The sequence below is a fragment of the Rattus norvegicus genome, chromosome 5, assembly GCF_036323735.1.
Source record: "Rattus norvegicus strain BN/NHsdMcwi chromosome 5, GRCr8, whole genome shotgun sequence".
In the NCBI taxonomy this organism is placed as follows: Eukaryota; Metazoa; Chordata; class Mammalia; order Rodentia; family Muridae; genus Rattus; species Rattus norvegicus.
The window spans coordinates 80,707,823-80,729,380 of record NC_086023.1 but is presented as its reverse complement, the minus strand read 5'-3'; the positions used below and the strand labels follow the sequence as shown (position 1 = coordinate 80,729,380).

At 47.6% G+C, this 21,558-nt stretch overlaps 1 long non-coding RNA gene across 1 annotated transcript; it reads right to left on the bottom strand.

Moving 5' to 3' along the window:
* Positions 1-11,494: 11,494 nt before the first annotated feature.
* Positions 11,495-20,413, bottom strand: LOC134478995 (uncharacterized). Its single transcript, XR_010051830.1, has 2 exons — positions 19,838-20,413; positions 11,495-17,748 (listed from the first exon to the last, which is right to left on the bottom strand). It is a non-coding gene; the product is annotated as an uncharacterized LOC134478995 (long non-coding RNA).
* Positions 20,414-21,558: the final 1,145 nt, after the last annotated feature.

Below are 21,558 nucleotides of genomic sequence, written 5' to 3'. Positions count from 1 at the left end.
TTCCCAGCACGCATGTCAGGCTCTTCACAACTGCCATAACTCCAGTGCTGGGGTCCAATGTTCCCTTCTGGCCTCTGAGGGCATCTGCCCACACATGTGCATCTGCCTCCTCCATACACATAATTAAAAATACATCTTAAAAATGTTTAATGGTGCAGAGGGTGGGGGGAGGATACAATTCCTGAAGTCCAAGCCCAGGCTTATGAAGTGGTCCATAGATACCATAGAGTGAAGCCTCTTACACAACACACACACACACCCACACACACACACACACACACACACACACACACACACACACCTCAAAACTCATTCAGATTGGGTCACACTGACTCTCAAGACTCACATGCTGAGCATTGTCACCACCAAAATGATTTACTTCCCTTTCCTTTGTTTTGGCAATGCCCAGGTAAGTCTGGCCCAGACCTTATCTGTAATTCGCTTATTTAGACTAAGTGCTAATGAGGTTGCTGCCTAAACAAGGGCAGAATACTCCTTGTACTTCAGGGCCTGAAGAGACAGCTCAGTGGGTGCACCCGCACACAAGCATGAGGACTTGAGTTCAAATCCTCAGAACCCATGTAAAAGATCAGGTGTGGTAGCCTGCATCTGTAACCCCAGTGCTATTGGGGGTGAGGAAGAGTGGATTGCTAGGCTTGCTGACTACCAGCTCAGCTGTAGATTCAGTGCGAGACCCTGTGTCAAGGGAATAAGGCAGTGAGTAACAGAACAGGATACCTAACATCATCCTCTGACCTCTTTATGCATGTCATTATGCTCACAAACATGCACATATACCATACACAAATACGCATATACAAAAAAGAGACACATTTCTGCTTTATCCTATGAAGGGTTGGAGATTGGTAATGGTATACTTTGGAATGGTATTTATTTCCTAGCTATATATGTCAATTTGAATGCACTAATAATAAGATCAGATAACAATAATGTGGCAATGTTTCATTGAGGAAAGACACCAGAATACTTCCCCTTGGTTTCGTTTAACCATGAAGAAGCCTAAATCTGAATTCCCTACTTTGTTCCCCCTGTCATCCAATGTCCATGTTTGTCTCTTGTATCAGTGTGAATTGGTGTCTTCCTGAAGGCTGTCCCATGAATCTGTGCCTATTTCTGTGTCTGTCCATAACCAAGGACTTTTCTCTCTCTTTTACGGAACAGCACAGAAAGCATCACATGCTGGGGGGGGGGGAAGAGGGGGAAGTAGATACTTTTTTCTTATTATATGGCCATCCCCCTTCCAGTCCCCCTCTCAGACTTTTTCACCCCCTCCCTCTCCCCTTCACCTCTGAGAAGTTGCCTTCCCCAACCCCCCACTCCTGGCATCCCTGAAGGGGATACTTTACAGAAAAAAATGTTTAAGAGAGTTTTACAAGGCATAAAGGGACTCACTCCAACTGACCCAGATAAGAACATTGCTTATCAAGCAATCTCCATATATTGTGCTCAGTGTTTGTCAGGAGACATCATAGGAGAAGCTAATAACTATCAGGTAATCTTCCTGAGATGAGTCTGCCTTGGATTAAAATCCATGATGGATTTGCTCCCATAGGCAAGGCCCAGAAGAAATTCATTTTAGGAGAGATTCCTGCTATTAATATGCTTTTTCTGTTATTATTAAATATAACTATCACTAGGCATTAACCTATCCTTTTGAGCAGATCTCTCTGCAGAACAATGAAGATGTACTATCTTGTAGTGATGCTATATAAACAACACATAATAATTCTATAGAATTCCTGATTTGATTAAAATAATTTTAGGAAATAAGTTTTTACAGATGGTGTTTGTTGCTAAAAAGATGTAATAGAGTTAGAATCAAAAGTAGAATGTGCCCATTCCTCAGAATAGTAGGTAAAGGCTTCATAATAAGAAATAAAATGAGCTTTCATAATTACACTAAAAAAAAGAAATAGACTTGGGACAATTTTGTGTTCAAGGAAAATATTTAGATCCAAGGAAAAAGTCACAGCTGTGTACTATGATAAAGCAAAAACATGTGAAAACTGTCGCTTTGAACTTTTAATGAGTATATTATAATGAAACACTGCTTGAACTTAATATCAACATCCTTCTGTAACTCCCATTCTATGTAACATTTTATCTCCGAGATAATTTCCTAAAGTACTTTTTGTCTAGAAGGTGTAAAAGACCAGAGAAAAGAAAATTGTTGATCGAATGGTTTGGCTTTGGAAACTTTGTCCCATCCATCCATCCATCCATCCATCCATCCATCCATCCATCCATCCATTGAAAGATCCCGGGAGACCCTCACTCAAGTCTTGGGAAGTCGCAGACCCCAGACACACAAGACACACAATCTTGATGCAATAAGCAGAGGCGAGGTTTATTATGGAGAGCTCCGGGTCGACATGTATCCCACACAGGAGACAGAGGTGTCAACCCTGAGTGGCTGGGAGAAGGGCTATCTAAAGGAAGAAGTCACAAGCCCCAGGAGATGAGGGGATGTCAAAAGGAAATGCCAAAAGTGTCACAAGGGGAAACTCTCAAAGTCACAGGATTGTTCTTAAGACTCTAGGGTTTAAATCAGGGGAAAGGTCAAGACCTCATCCTCCTGAGAACAGATCTTGATTCCTGTCCTTTAGGGTAAATGTTTGTCACAGTTGATGAAGCATCTGCATCTGATACACATCTGGTTAGGCTTCGCAGTTTTCCTGGAATACTATCTGCAGGACACAATGGCTGGAACATTATCTGTAGGGCACAATGGGGGCTTGAACGTTCACAGGGGCAGAACAGAATCCGTTACTCATTTACCCACGTCCGGTGACATCCGGAGGGTCAGTGAGTCTGGACCAGTCCTCCTGAATTTTTAACCATCTGTCTTCCTGAGTCAGATCCTGTTGCTGAGTTTTGAGCTAATTTAAAACTCTATCTCTCACCATCCATCTATCCAGATGTGTATGTCTGATTTCTATATGTGTGGGTGTAAGTGCATGCATGAATACTTGTGGAGTTGATTGTGACAGACAGTCGGGCCTGGCCAGAGTGTGGGTGTATGAATGGTTGAAAGTATATGTGTCTGTGCATATTTGCCTGTACACAGTGTCTTAGTTCTTTTCATTTTCTTCCTCTGGTTCACAATGAGTTAACTAGCCAGGCCAGCAAAGGGCTTCTGGCTGCTGGCAGAAAAGGGAGTACTAGCAATAAATCCTTTTGCTTAACTCCCTGCTGCTAAACAATGTGTGACAATTGCCAGATATCAGCACTTATTAAAGCACGGGTAATACAGAGTTAAGTTTTTAGCACTTAATGAACCACAGGGCAGTAAGAGTGAAGTTTCCCTCAAGAGTATGCGTGAGGGCACACGCAGTAAGATAACAGTCTTAAAAGTCCTATGTGACCTCAAGGTATATTACTGACTCTTGCTGTGTGGTCCAGCAAAAGCTCCAGTCTCTTTGAATGCAAGGGGTATTTTCATCATGACATATCACTGCAGTCATATTCCTGATGATGCTAAAAAGACTAATACTGTCAGGCAGGAGTAGAAGAAATAGGTTGCACAGTGGCTGTCCTCTAAGTGCAGCCTTCTAAGAGGATCTTTAAATATACGTATTAAGCCAGAAGTAGTAGCTGATGTTTATAATCCCAGGACTTGAGAGGGTGAGGCAGGAGCATTGTCATGAACTTGAGGCTAGGTTGGGTGACACAGTGAGTTCTAGACCATCCTGGGCTACAGCGCGAGGCTCTGTCCCAAATGAAAGCTATCAAACAAGTTATTAAAAATGTAAAATACACATCATTTGATTTTATTATCTTTTAAAATTTATTGTATGGATATAGGTATTTTGCTTACGTGTATGTCTGTGCACCACTCACATGCATGGTTCCTATGGAGACCAGAAGAGGATGCCAGATACCCTGCAAATGGAGTTATAGATGGTGGTTGAGAGATAGAGTTTTAAATTAGCCCAAAACTCAGCAACAGGACGTGTCTCTGGAAGACAGATTGTTAAAAATGCAAGAGAACTACTTTGCTTATCACCCGGTGTGAGTAACTGGTCTTTGTTCTGCCCCTGTGATGTTTATTTAAGCCCCTACTTGTGCTTTCCAGCCATTGAGTCCTACAGAGAGCACTCCAGGAAACCAGAGGCCCAAGCCTAACCAGAGGTGTTTCAAATACAGATGCTTCATCAATTTTGACAAACTTTTAAAAATAATGAGGACCTAAAGACCCGACCCTTCTCCTGATTTAGTAGCTCTGTTCCAGGAACCAGGGGGCCATAAAACCTTCTGGCGTCCCCTTATCTCCTAGAGCCATAAAACAATCCTATAACTTGCGGTGCATCCCCTTTGACATTCCCCATCCCCTGGTGCTCACAGCCTCTGCCTTTAAATACTCTTTCTCCCAGCCTCTCGGGGGTCGACACCTCTGTGTCGGCCTGGAGATCTCTGTAATAGGTCTCCGTAAAACCTCGCCTTTGCTTATTACATCCAAAATGGTCTCTCTGTGTCTAGGGTCCGAGATTTCCCAAGACTTGAGTAAGGGTCTCTCTGTGTGGGATCTTTCAGTGGTAAGTTGCCATATGTGTGCTGGAAATTAAACCTGGATCCTCTGCTCTTAACTACTGAGCTATCTTCAGCCCCTTCAATGAGTAATTGATATGAATTGTGTGTGTTGCGGGGGTGAGATAAGGGATATCGGTTTAAAGAAAGGAAGCCCTGAATCTTCTCTGGTTTTATCATTTTCTCCTCTTTGGAGGGGAAAGCAGAGACAAGAGAAAGCCAAGCAAAAGAGGGGGAGTTATGGAATGAAGCCTGGCTGAATTCATCCATGTTGAAAGGAATACTTACATTAGCCACATCACCAGGCTTCCTCTTTTGCTCTCTCCCACCTTTTCCCTACCCCTTCCTCTTCTGGTAGACTTGGGTGAAATGCCCCACAGCTTCCTCCTCTGCCCCAGTGAAGGACCACGGATTTTTCAAGAGGCTTCTTCTGAAGAGCTCCTTTGGGTGCCTCTCTCTCTATTTCCTGTTGCCATTAAGCCCAGAACCCATGAGTCACAGGCCAGAGCATATTTTCACTGCAGGTTTGCCTGGGTCCCCTAAACTGTCCACTGCTGTTGTGATTTGCATACGATATCCCCTGCAACCAAGGCCCATGCCTTGAGGGTGAGTCCAGTGCTAAGATCAGCAGTGAGGCTCTCCGGAAGAGACCGACTCATGAAGATTCCCAGCTAAGCAGTGGATTGACCCATGGGTAGATCATTGGAAGGGGATTGATGTTAGGATGTTGGTGGAAGCAGCTTTAGAGGCCTTGAAGTGTATCGTGTCAAGCCACTCCCTTACTCTTTGCTTCCTGGCTCCCTGCTGTGATGTCCTTCCTTTCCTTGGGCCCCACAGCAATGGAGCCAGTTAACTGTGGAGTAAACACCCCGAAGCCATGAGCTAAGGTAAGATAAACAGTTCCTCCCTTCAGTTGATCATTGTGGGCATTTTGTCACAGCCACAAAAAGTGACTAAGTAAACATACCTGCCAAACTTTTTTTTTTTAAATCCACAAATAGAGTTATTCCATCTGAATCTCACATGGCTTATAAACATTTATGTGCATGTGAGATATACATAAATATTCATAAATTGTGTTTCCTATATGTGGTGAATGATTGAATTTTTTTGAGAGACAATGACATAAATTAGTGATTGACCATTTTCTGAGTAGAAAGGATTTTTGGCATTTATTATATTTATGATGCCATTCATCTTAGCACGCTGTGATTGAATATGCTCGGCCCAGGGAGTGGTACTATTTGGGGGTGTGGCCTTATTGGAGTAGATGTGTCACTGTGGGCGTGGGCTTTAAGACCCTACTCCTAGTTGCCTGGAAGCCAGTATTCTGCTGGCAGCCTTCAGATGAAGATGTAGAACTCTCAGTTCCTCTTGTATCATGCCTGCTTGGATGCTGCCATGCTCCTGCCTTGATGATACTGGACTGAACCTCTGAACCTGTAATCCAGCCCCAGTTAGATGTTGCTCTTATAAGAGTTGCCTTGGTCATGGTGTCTGGTCACAGCAAACAAACAAACAAACAAACAAACAAAACAAACCAAAAACAAAAACAAAAAAACAAAAAACCCCTCTAAGACCAATGCTATTGCCAAGACATTTTTTATCAGTTCAAAAGGAAGTTGACACCCCTTAAACAATCAGTTCATCTGTCTCTGAGCTGGTAACTATTAGTTTGGTTTTTGTCTTTATGATATCAACACAAAGACACAGCTCTCACCTTCAAAGGCTGAGGCCCAGCTCATTCTGGAGCTAAATTTGAGTGACCATGGACCATGGACCATGGACCAGGTTTAGGTGACTCCAAATTCCGTCTTCTCACGTGGCAGCAATTTCACAAAGTTAATGCATTGCAAAAGGTTACACCACCCCTGGTAGACTGTCTCAAGGATGCTAGGTTAGATGTAGAGGTGGGCAAGGACTAGCAATTAAGGGGATAGAGACAGCTCAATGAATTGTAGTTAGGTTCTGGACCATTCTTCATTCTGGACAGTCCTGTCTCTCGGTAACCACTGACACTCTAACCAGTACACCAGCCTTGTAAGATTGTTTGGTATAAAGAACTTTCAGAGTGATTTTACCTCTGATGGAAATCCTAGATTAGTGAAATATTCCACATGACCTTTTGTACCTGTCTTCCTTCATTTTGCAGAATACTGCCAAACATTTTAAAGCACCTACTAAGTGCATCAAACAGGCTCCCTGTCCAGGGAAGTCTGACTGCCACACTCTGGACAGATGTTAAACAGACTCGGTAAGAAGGCCTGGCAGGATTGCTTCTGAAGTCAGACTCTGAGGTTCTCTGGAGATGTGGGGGCCTTGAGAGTTTCTGTAGGTATTAGTAGCCCTGTGGTCAACAGAAGAATGTCCCTGTGAAAGCTGCTAAGGGCACAGCACAGCCCTACAAAGATCACCATATCCTGCAAGTTAGCAAGGTTCCTCTGGGTTACAAGGCAGATGGTTCTCCTTAGCTGACATCCTTGAGTCCCCGAGCTCCCTCCTCTGCCTCCAACGGCTTCCGCCCATGATTAGTTCCTCCCTCCTGAGGCTCTTGTGGTACTTTATAAATGCTATGCTAAGAGTTCAGTTTCCTTCTAGGGAATCTATTCCTGGCCTACATCCCTAATTCCAGCTCCAGAGAGTTCTCAGCCAACATCTCTGACTGAAACCTCTTCAGGAACCCTGGGATTCCTCCTTTTCCGAGCACCATGTTGGACTGATCCTGCCATTCTGACTCCAACTCAGACCCACATAAGCACTTTTGGGTCTGCACTCCCTTTGCTCACTACTTTCGGCCCAGATCTGCTCTGGCAACTGCTGCTGGCTTCCTAGCCTTCACCTCACAGCTGAGTGCCATTCAACTCTGTCTAGTTGTGGATGGCATTCTTTTTTTTTTCTCCATCTTTATTAACTCGAGTATTTCTTATTTACATTTCGATTGTTATTCCCTTTCCCAGTTTCTGGGCCAACATCCCCATAACCCCTCTCCCTCCCCTTCTATATGGGTGTTCCTCTCCCCATCCTCCCCCCATTACCACCCTCCCCCCAACAATCACATTCACTGGGGGTTCAGTCTTAGCAGGACCAAGGGCTTCCCCTTCCACTGGTGCTCTTACTAGGCTATTCATTGCTACCTATTAGGTTGGAGCCCAGGGTCAGTCCATGTATAGTCTTTAGGTAGTGGCTTAGTCCTGGAAGTTCTGGTTGGTTGGCATTGTTGTTCATATGGGGTCTCAAGCCCCTTCAAGCTCTTTCAGTCCTTTCTCTGATTCCTTCAACGGGGGTCCCATTCTCAGTTCAGTGGTTTGCTGCTGGCATTCGCCTCTGTATTTGCTGTATTCTGGCTGTGTCTCTCAGGAGAGATCTACATCTGGCTCCTGTTGGCCTGCACTTCTTTGCTTCATCCATCTTGTCTAATTGGATGGCTGTATATGTATGGGCCACATGTGGGGTAGGCTCTGATTGGGTGTTCTTTCTGCCTCTGTTCTAAACTTTGCCTCCCTATTCCCTCCCAGGGCTATTCTTGTTCCCCTTTTAAAGAAGGAGTGAAGCATTCACATTTTGGTCATCCTTCTTGAGTTTCATGTGTTCTGTGCATCTAGGGTAATTCAAGCATTTGGGCTAATAGTCACTTATCAATGAGTGCATACCATGTGTGTTTTTCTGTGATTGGGTTACCTCACTCAGGATATTTTCCAGTTCCCTACATTTGCCTATGAATTTCATAAAGTCATTGTTTTTGATAGCTGAGTAATATTCCATTGTGTAGATGTACCACATTTTCTGTATCCATTCCTCTGTTGAAGGACATCTGGGTCTTTCCAGCTTCTGGCTATTATAAATAAGGCTGCTACGAACATAGTGGAGCATGTGTCTTTGTTATATGTTGGGGCATCTTTTGGGTATATGCCCAAGAGAGGTATAGCTGGGTCCTCAGGTAGTTCAGTGTCCAATTTTCTGAGGAATCTCCAGACTGATTTCCAGAATGGTTGTACCAGTCTGCAATCCCACCAACAATGGAGGAGTGTTCCTCTTTCTCCACATTCTCGCCAGCATTTGCTGTCACCTGAGTTTTTGATCTTAGCCATTCTCACTGGTGTGAGGTGAAATCTCAGGGTTTTGATTTGCATTTCCCTTATGACTAAAGATGTTGAACATTTCTTTAGGTGTTTCTCAGCCATTCAGCATTCCTCAGCTGTGAATTCTTTGTTTAGCTCTGAACCCCATTTTTCAATAGGGTTATTTGTCTCCCTGCGGTCTAACTTCTTGAGTTCTTTGTATATTTTGGATATAATCCCTCTATCTGTTGTAGGATTGGTAAAGATCTTTTCCCAATCTGTTGGTTGTCGCTTTCTCCTAACAGTGTCCTTTGCCTTACAGAAGCTTTGCAGTTTTATGAGATCCCATTTGTCAATTCTTGATCTTAGAGCATAGGCCATTGGTGTTTTGTTCAGGAAATTTTCTCCAGTGCCCATGTGTTTGAGATGCTTCCCCACTTTTTCTTCTATTAGTTTGAGTGTATCTGGTTTGATGTGGAGGTCCTTGATCCACTTGGACTTAAGCTTTGTACAAGGTGATAAGCATGGATCGATCTGCATTCTTCTACATGTTGACCTCCAGTTGAACCAGCACCATTTGCTGAAAATGCTATCTTTTTTCCATTTGATGGTTTTGGCTCCTTTGTCAAAAATCAAGTGACCATAGGTGTGTGGGTTCATTTCTGGGTCTTCAATTCTATTCCACTGGTCTATCTGTCTGTCTCTGTACCAATACCATGTGCATGGCATTAATTAGTCATATATTAATTACATAAAATAACTAGCTTCATTATAACAATCTCATGCATATTCTCTCTTCCTCTCCTCCCCCACCTCTGGCTGGGCCCCTTTGAGTGTTTAAGACATCGAGTGGATGGATGCTTGTGTATACTCAGGTTCTGAAAATGGTACATGAAGGGGTAGGGGGCCACATGGGAAAATCCAGAAAATAAGTTTCTTGTTTAATGTGTAAGGAACTGGTCTCTGACCTAGCAAACTCCTTGGCCATCAGGGCTTGGACCCAGAAAACAAACAAAATGTGGCTACCCTGCTTGAACAGAGTTGCTCCCCTTCTGCTGACCATAGTGCGGGGTGCAAGAGCCTCAGGAGGCTCCCTCAGCCACTGTTCAGTCTCATAACCAGACTGCCAGGCCCATTTCCTTTCCGGGACAGGTCTGGAAGCAATGACTTGGAGAAAAGGGGAGAATGCCCATCTGGGACGTGTTCCTTTGAAGTCTGCCCAGGGATGAGCTGGTTAATCTTTAAAAGGGTCACCTACAGAGTGTCCAGCTCAGACCAAGGGAGACAAGGTTCCCCTTACTCACCTCCCTCACCCCGGCCTCCGTAATCTCTTGGTCTCTGTGAAGAATGTGATTGACCCTTCCCTGGGTTTAGATGTAGTTCTGCTCCTTCCCTGCTCTGGCTATTGGGCCAGACCTGTCTTGAAGGCCGTCTCGTGCCTCCACACAGCTTTCTAAGATAGGAGACCTGTGTAAATCTATAAACAGTGTGGCCGCATCCATACGTGCAGCCAGAGGTCGGTAAAAACCTGAATACATTTCTCTGAAATGTTGGTCTGACAACCAGGCTATTTCACATACAGGATAGAGCGCTTCAGACTGTGTCTCTGGAGGAGCCATCCAGCCTTTCTGTTCAATAGCAGCATGACTTAGATTCTGTCTGTGACTATGCCTCACGACAGGGACAGCTTCAGTTTAGTGCTGGGAGAATTAAATAACTACGTGCATACATGTAGGCAAAAGCTTATGCACATATACTAGAAAGATTTTAAGACAGGAGCAGGTGGCACACACCTTTAACCCCAGTGCTTGGGAGGCACAGAAAGGCTGATCTCTGGGAAGTGGTGGCCAGCCAGGTCTACAGAGGGAGTTCCAGGACAGTCAGGGCTTACACAGAAAAACTCTGTCTCAAAAACCAAACCAAACAAAAACCAAAAACCAAAAAACCCCCCAAACCAAAAACAAACAAAAAAAACCAAAAACCCTAACAAACAAAAAACAAAAACAAAGCAAAATAATCAAAACCCCCAAACAACACTGTTTTAAATCAAGTGTGGAGAACAGGCCTCGCCCCTTGCGACCTGGACGGGACTGAGTTCTCTGCTCCTCTGCCTCATGAGCAGACATGTGCTGTGCTCTGGAGGTCTGACTGGCACACTTGCTCTTCTGTGCATGCCGCACATCCTCTAGCACTGCTCTTTCCATTTCAGAGCAGCACAAACTTGTATGACTTCTCCAACCTCTGGTTTCCCTTCTACAAGCCGGGGAAAGCATTCTCCCTCAAAGGACTCATTAGAGTGGACACACTGGGTTAGTCCACTCTTCAGGCCAATTGACCAGCAACATTTAAATTCTGCCTCTGGCTTCTTCTGAGGTCCCGAGACACCCAGGAGCCTCTACCGGTACAGAGAGTCTGAGCTTTAGCTCCAGACTGGTAAACATCCTGCAAAGAGCGGCCTTAGGAGCAGCAGTGACACCATGCAAGTGTCTCTCAGGCTACTGTGGGCCCTGGGGTGAGATGTGCTGCAGTGGCCAAGCCCCGATTGTTTCCACAGGATCCCAGAGGATTCTCAACATGCAGCCCAGGTCAGAGAACACAGGCTAAGGCCACACACATGGGAACACATAGTGTCCTAAGCAGTCATAAATGTCTAAGACCAGTTCTTCCAAGTTAAAGAATTCTGTTCTTGGGAGAAGGTATTTTTCTAGGAAACCCCTCCCCTCTTTAAACCTAAAAACACATTTTTTAAAATTCTAGGGTTACGTTTTTAGTTAAGGTGGAAGTGGTGGGGAGAGCCCTTGAAGCCACTCAAAGCGTTTCAATTCCTGAAAAAATCATATTGAACTTCCTGCTTTGAATTCTGATATTGGACAAATAAATTTATAGGCTTTGAGTTTTTCATTGTTTATTGAAATTTTTAGTACCGTTGAATGGTACCACAGGTTGGATTTAAATTCATGGTAACCTTGACAGTTCAAGCTGCCAAGTGCCAGGACTACATGTGACCTTCTACCAAAGACGTCAGTGTACCTTCTTAACATATATGCCATCTAATAAACGTGCTGTATGTATAGGAAGATGTACAACACAAACACAGGAAGACTTGGTCACATGGATCTGACATGGACATAGCAAGTGGGACTCCCAGGGCATCTGAGAGTGCCAGAAAACACCAAAGGCAACCACAGGAGGGCATGGGACCACTGGCAACACAATCAAGCTAAGGAGGTCAGTGGTAGCCACCAGAGAAACGAGGGCCACCAGAGACAGCAGCCACAATGACTAGCTGCAGGCGGCACTAGGGACCTCAGAGCACAGGGTACACAGGCACATCTCAATATTCAGCATACACTTGGATCCCCTTGAGGCTGCCAATGGAGTTCAGCTCAACTTCCCCTATAAGCATCCACACCCTCATCTGAGCCCAAGGGAGGAAACTTCGGGCTTCCCTTTCTTCCTGTCCTAGGCCAAGTGGACAAGAAAACAATCCCTACCTTGGGTTCAGACTGACTCTGACACTTGACAGCTATGGCTTTGGCCAAGGCCCCATTCTACCAGGAAAACCACTGAGCCAAGGAATATAAAGCTAAAAGCCTCAAGAGAAGGTTGAGACCCAAGGACACAGGAACAGGTTATATCCAGAGGAGGAGAGAACTCTCACTGCTCATCCTCTAGGGACCCAGGCTCAGCATTTGGCCCAGATGTGTGGTTAAGAACACAACAGTCGTATTTTCTAGTTCGCTCCTATGAAACTAGGAAGGGCGCCCACTGCCACCCAGAGTAACAATAAGCACCAAATGCACCAGAAAAGGGGACAATGGGACAGACTACACAGTCCTGCCCACAAGGTTGGAGGGAGCCTCAGGACACAGGTACACCACAGAAAGCAGTACCAATGACTACAGGAGGCTCTAGGGGCTTCTAAGTCTGTGGAGGACAAGGTCATGACAGGAACATGACAACTCCACTGTCTAAGTGTGGGACGACAGCCCTGCCAGTTCTAAGACATTGTGAATGTGTGACAGTGTGCTCACTTTTGCAAACATGTAATTTAAACTAGCACTTTAGGAAGATGAAAAACTCTGGATAGATACTAGGGTACCCGGGGTCAGGTGGACTCCAGGGAGGACTATCCCAGGGGACAGGAGGTCAGTGAGCACTTAGCATACAGGGAGCACAGAGAGCTTTAACTGTGAGGATGCTGGAGAGTACATGCGTGTGTAGGAACCTTCACACCTCAGAATGGGCATGAGGACTTGGTGGTCCCGTGGAGGGATGGTGAAGCTATCCTGGGCAAAGGGAGCAGCACAGAGTGACTTTCAAATCACAGGCCACTATCTGTCAATTTAGGAGTTCTCAGCTGTGACTGAGCGTCCAGGGAGACGAACGCATGCTTTTCTTGCTCACTCAAGAACACAAAGTCATATGAGGGCGGTGGTGAAGGTCTCCCTGTGGGGTTACTGAGCCATGGGCTGTGCTCCTCTCCCCTGTTAGACCTCTTTTCTGTACCCTGGGCTCACCCGGTCCCTCACAGATCCTGAAGACGGCAACTAGCCATCCTCCTCAGTCACTCTGCATTGTCCCTTAAAGCAGGGTTTCTTCCTGAGCCCTGGGTTCACATCTCTACTAGGCTAAAAGCAGGCAAGTCCCAGATATCCTCCTGTCTCCACCCCTCCACACTTGGGATTCCAGGAGTTGGAAGTTGGCAGGAATGCTGGGCATATCACAGGGGGTTGGGGGGCCTGAGATCTGGCCCTGAGAAGGGAGCAAGCAGCGTTAACCACTGAGCCATCTCCCCAGCACTTCCTTTTTTTATTTGGTGGGCAGAGGGCATCTGTGGCCTGACATGTGACAGAATTCAGTAGCCTCCAGTTGGCCAAGCAGGTTGACAACAAGAACCAGACAGCAAGAGGAGCCAAGGCAAAGGCCAAGGGAGACAGGGACACAGTCTCTCCTCTTCTTTCCTCCCCCAACTGTCTGAAGGACTGTTGGAACTCAGAGAAACCAAGCAAATGTCCTCAGAGAAAGAGATGTGGTGAGGTAGAAGGATAGAGGGGCAAGCAGGGCACCACACAGCCCAGACTCACATGTGCAGAGGCCTCGGGAGGCAAAGCCTGGTGGTGAAGGCCATGCTCCTGCCTCAGCCCCGAGGCATGGCCTGACCTCCTGTGAAGAGCTGTCCAGAGCTGTCTCCAGGAGGCACATTTTCAACACTGTCTAAAGAGCTGACCAATCTCGCCTTTCCTTCTTCCTGTCTGGCCCTGACCACCTCCAGATCCAGGAGAAGCCTGGCACAAGGCAAGAACCCATAGGAAAAGACAATGACAGCCACCTGGAAGTGAGAAGGGAGAAGGATCAGGACATGTGTGGGCCCAGGACAGTTAGGAGAGTGACTCTGATCTGCTCTCATCTAGAGGGAATGACAGCATCTTTGGAAAGTCACTGGAGCAGCAGTTATGGGCAGAGCTAAGGTCTGAGGGGTGGGACAGGGCTGGCAGCTGTGTGCTGTAGGAGGCAGAAAGGGAGGCTGCCCCTTGTCCACTCAGTCAAGGGAAGTGGCTCTCAGTGCTGCCCTGCTGCTCCACAGCACCTTGCCCAGCCCCCGAGGTCCTGGGTCACCCATCCACATAAGCCCGGACCCCACCGGTCAGGGAGGGACAGTTCCCGTAACGTCCAGAGGCCACAGACACAACCTGGAGCCTCTTCATCCTGTATATTCCACATTCTTTAGGACATGCCGGGAACGGACAGTTGGTGTCCCTCCAAATTCATATGTTACAACCTAATTTCCACCGTGAGAGAAGGAACAGGGCTGTGTGTGTACACACTCACAAACACATACTGATAACACGTTTACACACACTCCTCCATGAACATGACTAGTGCCCTCAAGAACCTGGGCCCAGGGGAGCTCTCTTAAGCCTCTGCCTGTGGACCTCAGCTCTAAGGTGCTGTTCATGAGCTTTGGGCTTGCACCAGGCGATCCGTCTGTCGGGACCTTGGCCTTGGACTTCCCACGTCCAGAGTTATTTTCAATCAACAACTGTGCATTTATTAGGGACTCATCTTTGTGTTGAACAGTCATCAGGACACACAATCTCACCAGGCAGCACCCACTCTGAGGATACAACAGGGCAGGAGTCCTTACCTATCGTAGGGGACAGAGAGTCAAGGGGACAATCGGCCATGCAAGGGCTTGCATGCTCCACGGTGCTCAGGGACTCTCCCGAGTCCCTCAAGGTGGGAGAAGAGTGAAAAAAAAGAAGAATCGATCAGCAACCCCAGAGAGGACCACAGGGGACTTCATAGAGACCAGGAGGGAATGAGGCACCCTGCCAAGGCAGAGCAGAGGACCCCTGGGGGTGAACCCAGTGTGGCCTTTCCTCCAGCAGCTTCACCACTGACAATGAGGAAGGGTGGCAGGAGGTCCAGGCCACACAGTGCACGGTGGTGACCCTGGACCAGAGCTCTGTCTATGGAGGAGCGATGTGACTCAGGAGTGCCAGCCGGTCACTGAGCACATCACAACTTCTGAGAACCACAGACAGGGCTTTGCTGTGGCCAATGCAAGGAACACAGCTGCCCAAGGATAGACACAAGGCCCAGGCAGGGACCATAAACCAAGTTCCCCTGAGCACACAGGATGGGATGGGTATGTCTGCTACTCCACCACACCCACACCAATCCCCAGCCCTCAGTGAGGGGATGAAGTCACTTTCTGAAAGTCCAGGAGTCCCCAAGGACCAGTGCTGTCACCAGCAAGATGAAGGTCATACCAAGGTCATAAATGCCAAGATGCCAAGGCAATCGGGGCAAAGGCAATGTGTGGGAGGCACCGCCATCCCTGCCGCCAGGTTCTCTTGTCTGTGCTGAGTCTCCTTGCCCACGTTAGCCATCAAAGTTGACTGGGAAAACAGCCCAGGTTTACCTATGCCTCCATCAAAGGAAACCAGGAAGGGCATTGGATTAGAAACCGAATAGACAGAGGTGTGTCAAGCTCTTCACACTCCTGTGGGAAGTGGGTGTGTGTGGGGGGTGGGGTGGGGTGGGGGAGAGGCGGGGACAAAAGGAGCCCAGCCAGATGTTTCTGTGGCTGCCCACAGAGTGGGCAGTCAGATGTGTCCCTGCCAGCAAGGCTAAGGGAGTCAGAACCTGAGGTCAGCAGTTGGAGTCCCTGTTTGCCTGCAGAGATGCCCTCCTTTACCATCCCGACAGCGTCTTGCTCCCTGGTGCCTCTGAAGGCAGGCTGTGTGGCAGCAGCATGCCACATCACAGCGACCCTCACCCCGGCAAGGCTTTGGAGGACCTTCAGTGGACCTGGACAGGCCAGTTCCCCTGGTCATTTACCGTCCTCGAGCCGGCTACAGGCCCCCGTCTGCCGGGAGACCCGGGCTCAGCTGCTCCAGAACCTGCGGCAGGTCACAGCCTGCAAGGCCTCCACCACAGCTTCCCAGGGACCTGGCCTGCCCACTGCCACCCGACGGGGATGGGGACTGAGGCTTCCCGGCCTTCCACACACACCCATTTCTAGGATCTTTCATTGCACCTGCTCAGAGGTCCAATTATTAATATGCTTCCACGTTTCGTGCTATCTCAAAGAAGAGCAAAATAATTACTAAACGGCCCATGGAAATTGTATCACAGGACAATGAACCAAAGACCAGAGACTACGACCTAGACAAAGCAGAAGACACCTGCTTCCTCAGAACATCGGGTCCCAGAAAGCAGTGAGCGGGTGAGTCAGGCACAGGAGCCACCAGGGCGGGCTGCTCTCTTAGGAACTTCCCATACCTTCCAGGTGGGGGAAGACACACAGCTCCTTAAGCCCTGCAATGGGAGGAGCTTTTGAGCATGAGGTGACATTTTGAACCTAAACTTAAATAGCACCCCCACTGAGGCAGGGCCAAAAGGGCCATTGGTGGCAGGCCCCGATCCCCACTGTCCAGTAGCCTTTGGCCATCCTGCCTAGGGCACAACTGACTCCACAGTATCCTTCAGGCCTCAGCTCTCCCTGTGCCTGGTGTCCACCAGGACAGGAGAGAGGAGGATTCTGGCTCTGTGGTGTATGGTGGGAAGGCCACAGGGAGGCCTGGCTCTGACTCATCAGCACAGGCAAGCAAACCCTCTCCAGACCCCAGAGAACATAGGGCCTCTCCGGGGCAGGGGTGAGAGGACCACAGAAGTAGATCTCAGGTAAAGTCAGCCAGCCAGGCACTGATGAGAACAACAACAAAAGACAGGGCCGCCAGGGAGCCTTTGCTCTTCTTGCCTTTCCAACAGGAGGGCTAAGTCGTGGTCATGGGAAGACAGCAAGGATGTCAACCACGAACCAGGAGGAGGACGAGGAGAGGGAGGAGGAGGAGGAGGAGTAATGACATCATAGCCGTGAGCAAGGACTCTCAACACAGTCACACGTGGTATGCAGGTACCCTTCTAGACACGGCTGTGGAGACTCCCTTCCCGGGTAGATACAGTACTAGACCTCTGAGGGGGACCCGTGCCCCCACCGACTCACAGCAACAGAGGGGGCATCTTGAAAGGGCACAGGTTTCCAGTGTCATGTGAACAAGTAGCCAGCGAGCACAGGGTCCTGGGCTGAAGGGCACAGGTCCGGGAACACACTGGGTGCCAAGGGTCTGGCATACCTACAGTATAGCAGTTTATGTGGTGTGAGGCCTTCCCGCTGAGGCCATGGCCAAGGGAAGCACCTTCGGTAGGTTATCCACGGTAGCTGGACCATCACATTCCTGCGGACCTAAAGCATCGGCCGGCCTTCACTGCGCACACAGCTTCAGTCAGACAAAGCACCTTGAGTGAAGGAGGCAGAGGGTGGGTGTGGTTTAGGGAGCTGTCACCTGGCTGTCCCTTCAAGGACAGAGTGTAATGGCTCTCTCTCTTGGCTCTGGTGGGCGTGTCTCTTCTCGTCGGGCATGAAGATGGTGCCTGCACCAGGGCACCTCTCTTTTGGCGTGTGTGTGGCTCAGGGCTTCCTCACCTCCAGTACTCACGACTCACAGAAAATGCTTATCTTCTGTGCAGACGGCTTTCCTTAAGGGTTCCGGAGACCCCCGGACGCTTCTCCTGCTTGGCAGAAGCATGGCAGCACTCTCTGTGGACAGAGCTCACAAAACACAGGCAGGCCCTGGGAAGACAGATACATACCAGACAGACAGAAAGACAGACAGGTCAGTGTGATCACTCTTGGGATGTCTCTTGCTGGGTTCATTTAACCTGTCTGCCTCATACTCTTCTCAGTGGGCCTCCTTCACTGAGGGTTCGGCGTCCTGTGCACACATGTGCTTGACCTGACTCTACACTGCCTCCCAGCTTTTCCTTGCCCATTCCCTGCCAGGGCCACCTTCTGCCATTGCTCCCCCCTCCCCCGAGAGCCTGGCTCCCCAGCATGGTGCCTGGTATTGGACATCAGCTGTCACAGTCCTTTCCCCGGGGAAGGTGTCTCTTTTGACAGAAATGGAAGCACTCCTCATCCCCGTCTGCCTGGGTTTCCGCTTTTGTCTTTGGGCAGGGTCTCATTCAGCGGAGGCTGGCCTTGTAAGTCCAGCTTGCCAAGGATGACATGGCCCTCCACATCCTCACACCTGCATCTCCTGAATGCTCAGATTACAGCTGTGGCCCACCACATCTGCTTTAAAGTGGCTCTGGGCATCTCAGCCAGGGCGTCTTTGTGTGTGACAGGCAGGCAAGCACCCTGGCAGCCATGCTCTGCCCCACCCTGCCTTTCTCCTCCAGGAATCAGGGCAGAGAATCAGACAGGGCGTGGCTCCTCAGCATTGCCCTGTTAGGATTTGCAGCAACCCCTTGGATAGAGCTCCTGTGTGGTTGTTGTCTGTGTGCAGTGAAGGCAGGCACAAGGTCAGGCTGAGAGCTTCAGAGATGAGGACAGAGAGACAGGGACACAAGATGGAGCCTATAGGAGAGGAAGAGGAGCCAGAACCACACAGTCCTATTGGGGATTTCTTAGATGGAAGGTTAAATCGTAAGTAGGCGCGTCTGTCCCATCTAGGTGTGCAGCTTGTGTTTATATCAATTGAGTTTGGATTTCCTTGAGCAGGCGTTGCGGGTTGAGAGTTTACTAATAGAAGTCTGACTGTTAGATTACCAGCCTCTAGAGTTTTGATTTTACAGGTTGTGGGGAGTTCTGACAGCTAACCACAGGTGGCAGATGGCTGGGAATGTCAGCATTAGGAGCCTCTCAGCCACAGAACTGCTGCTTTGGTGGCTGCTGCACAGAGACCCTCGTGGCGGGGAAACTTGGATACTAGAAATTATCATATATATATATATGTATATATGTGTATATATATACATATACATATATATATATATATATATATATATATATATATATATATATATATATATATAATTTCATGCAACACTTCTGCATGGAGAGCCAAGGGGTCTGAGTCACTCTATGGCACTTAGCCCCAGAGCCTTACTGATTCAAGCCTCTTTTCACTGTGGAGCCTGGGCTAACCTAAGATCCGCAATGCTTCTGCCTCAGCCTTCGAGTAGCTGTAGTCCATGACCCTGTGTCCAGCCTTGCCTTGCCTGTGAAGGCACTGGTGAGCAAGTGCTATTCACAAAAATTAAAAGAAAAATAAATCGGTTGTGGACCGTTTTCAGACCTGGTTTCAGCAAGCTGGATCCCTGCCACCTTCTCAAAACTGTTTCCGGGCCAAGTTCAAACACAAGGGGTGTTAGGAGTGTCTTAAAAATTACTTGACATCACCCTTTACCAAAACGCGGCAAGGGATTGTTTTGAAAATAAAAGTCAATAAAAGCTAACTATTTCGCCGTGAGCAAAATTTGAACATTTCCAGGGAAGCCAAGGTCTCGTCTCCCTCTGTAAACTCACTATGAAGTAAAAGCTAGGTTTCCTCCCAAGTCCCAGACCCCTCTTTTCCAAACCCTTTTTCCTTTGATCAGGATGACTGGGCCTTTCTCCTCCCTGAGCACAGCTGCTGACTTCTGGCCCTCTGCTGCTGCCTTGACTCTCAACCCTGAGGAGGACTGAGGGGAGGTTTTGCTAATGGCAGAGTCAGGGAAGATGGCTGCCTCACAGGCTCCAGGACGTTGGTATTGCTGCCACCACAGAAAAGACTCTGCAGGCAGCCTCCTCCATCCCACTTCCAAATGCGCGACCGGAGCCTGGCCCTCAGCTGGACTAAAGTGAGTTTGGCGCTGGACAACAGAGGTGATCTAAATACCCAGTTATGAGATGATTCCTCCGAAGTGGCGACGACCGACCCAACGGATCGCCCCGACTGTTGAAGGCCCACAGGAGCCTGGAAAAGGAAGGACTGGCTGAGGTGGGGCTGTCTGCATCATCTGGGCATCGGAGAGAAGTCAGATGGCCACAAACCGAAAATTGTTTTGGAGACAAGTCTTCACGCACTTTCCCCCTATGAGACCGTAGTCTCTCTGACCTTCAGGAAAAGTCGCTGGATTTCCCTGCTTCTCACCAAGAATCAGAGTAGGGTGACCTACTCCATCCCAGGGCATTTTGAGCCTCAATTTAGAGCTTCCGTTTGAAACGCGAGCGCATGCCCTCTTCTGGCCGTTGGTGCGCAATTTCATTAGCGTTCTCGCGCATGATTGGTTGTCAGCCCTTCTGTAGGTGGGTTACTATTGCAGTTATTAACCACCAAGACCAAAGCAACTTGGGCAGGAAAGGGTTTATTTGACTTAAGCTTCCACATCAAAGGAAGTCAGGTTAGGATTTCAAGCAAGGCAGGAACCTGGAGGGGGGAGCAGATAGGCCCAGTTGCATGTGCTATAGTCCTTGCAACCTGGGACTAGTGGGGAGGTGAAGAAGTTTCTTTGCTTTTAACAGCTTCAATAGTACCCTCTCTTCATCACGTGTGTTGGACAAGACCTGCTCCAATTTTTCATTGGATGCAAAGCATCAAAATGCAGATCATCACAATTTTACCTTTTATTGGGGGAGATTCATCCCTTCTGTGTGTATATTCTTTAACCCAAATAGGACAATTAAGACAGAACATTTTCCTTTGCTTCCCTTTAGTAATCATTGCACAGACATTTTAAGAAATCACTCATCCCTCTCTGAAGGCAAAGGAATAAAGGCACCATACCCCAGAGAGGGCCAGAAATGAGTCTGAAGTGTGCTTTCTCCTTGTTTGACATGACCTTCAGAAAACCACAGAGGATATTATAAAACTCTGCTACCCTGATTGTAGCTTGTCTGGCTTAAAAAGTCATCCCGAGGTGCGGTAAGACAGCTCAGTGGTAAGGGGCACTGACTGTTCTTGATGAGAACCAGAATTAAGTTCCCAACATAGATATCAGGTTCCTCACAACCATGTTTAACTGAGTCCCACAGGATGCAATGCTCTCTTCTGGCCTCCATGAGTACCTGCAGCCATATGGTGCACAGTAACACATTCAGGCACACACCTATGTTGATTTTGAAAAGCCATCTTGATTATTGTGGTACAATAGTCAAGTAAATAGGAATACAAAATCTGTGGTTCTGTTTTAACACTATCTTTTTAAAAGTTATATGTATTTTACTTTATGTCCATGAGTGTTCAGTATGTATGTATGTATGTATGTATGTATGTATGTATGTATAGGTATATATGTATGAATGAAACGCACCAGGTGCGTGCAGTACCTAAGGAGGCCTGAAGAGGGCATCCAATCCTCCGGAACTTAGGTAGCACTAAGCACTCTTAACTGCTAAGCCATTTCTGCAGCCCTGGGTACTATATTATAATTATGAGAATATATACATATTGATTTATATAACTATATGATGTAAATAAAAGCTAATATTTACTTTTTGATCTTATGTATCATTTACTCATTCGAATTTGGCATTTATATAAAACATTTTAAAGCAGTATTGGTTTAGAAAGGTTGCTGTTGAAAAACATAAGTAGCAATCAGTAGCTTCATTATAACA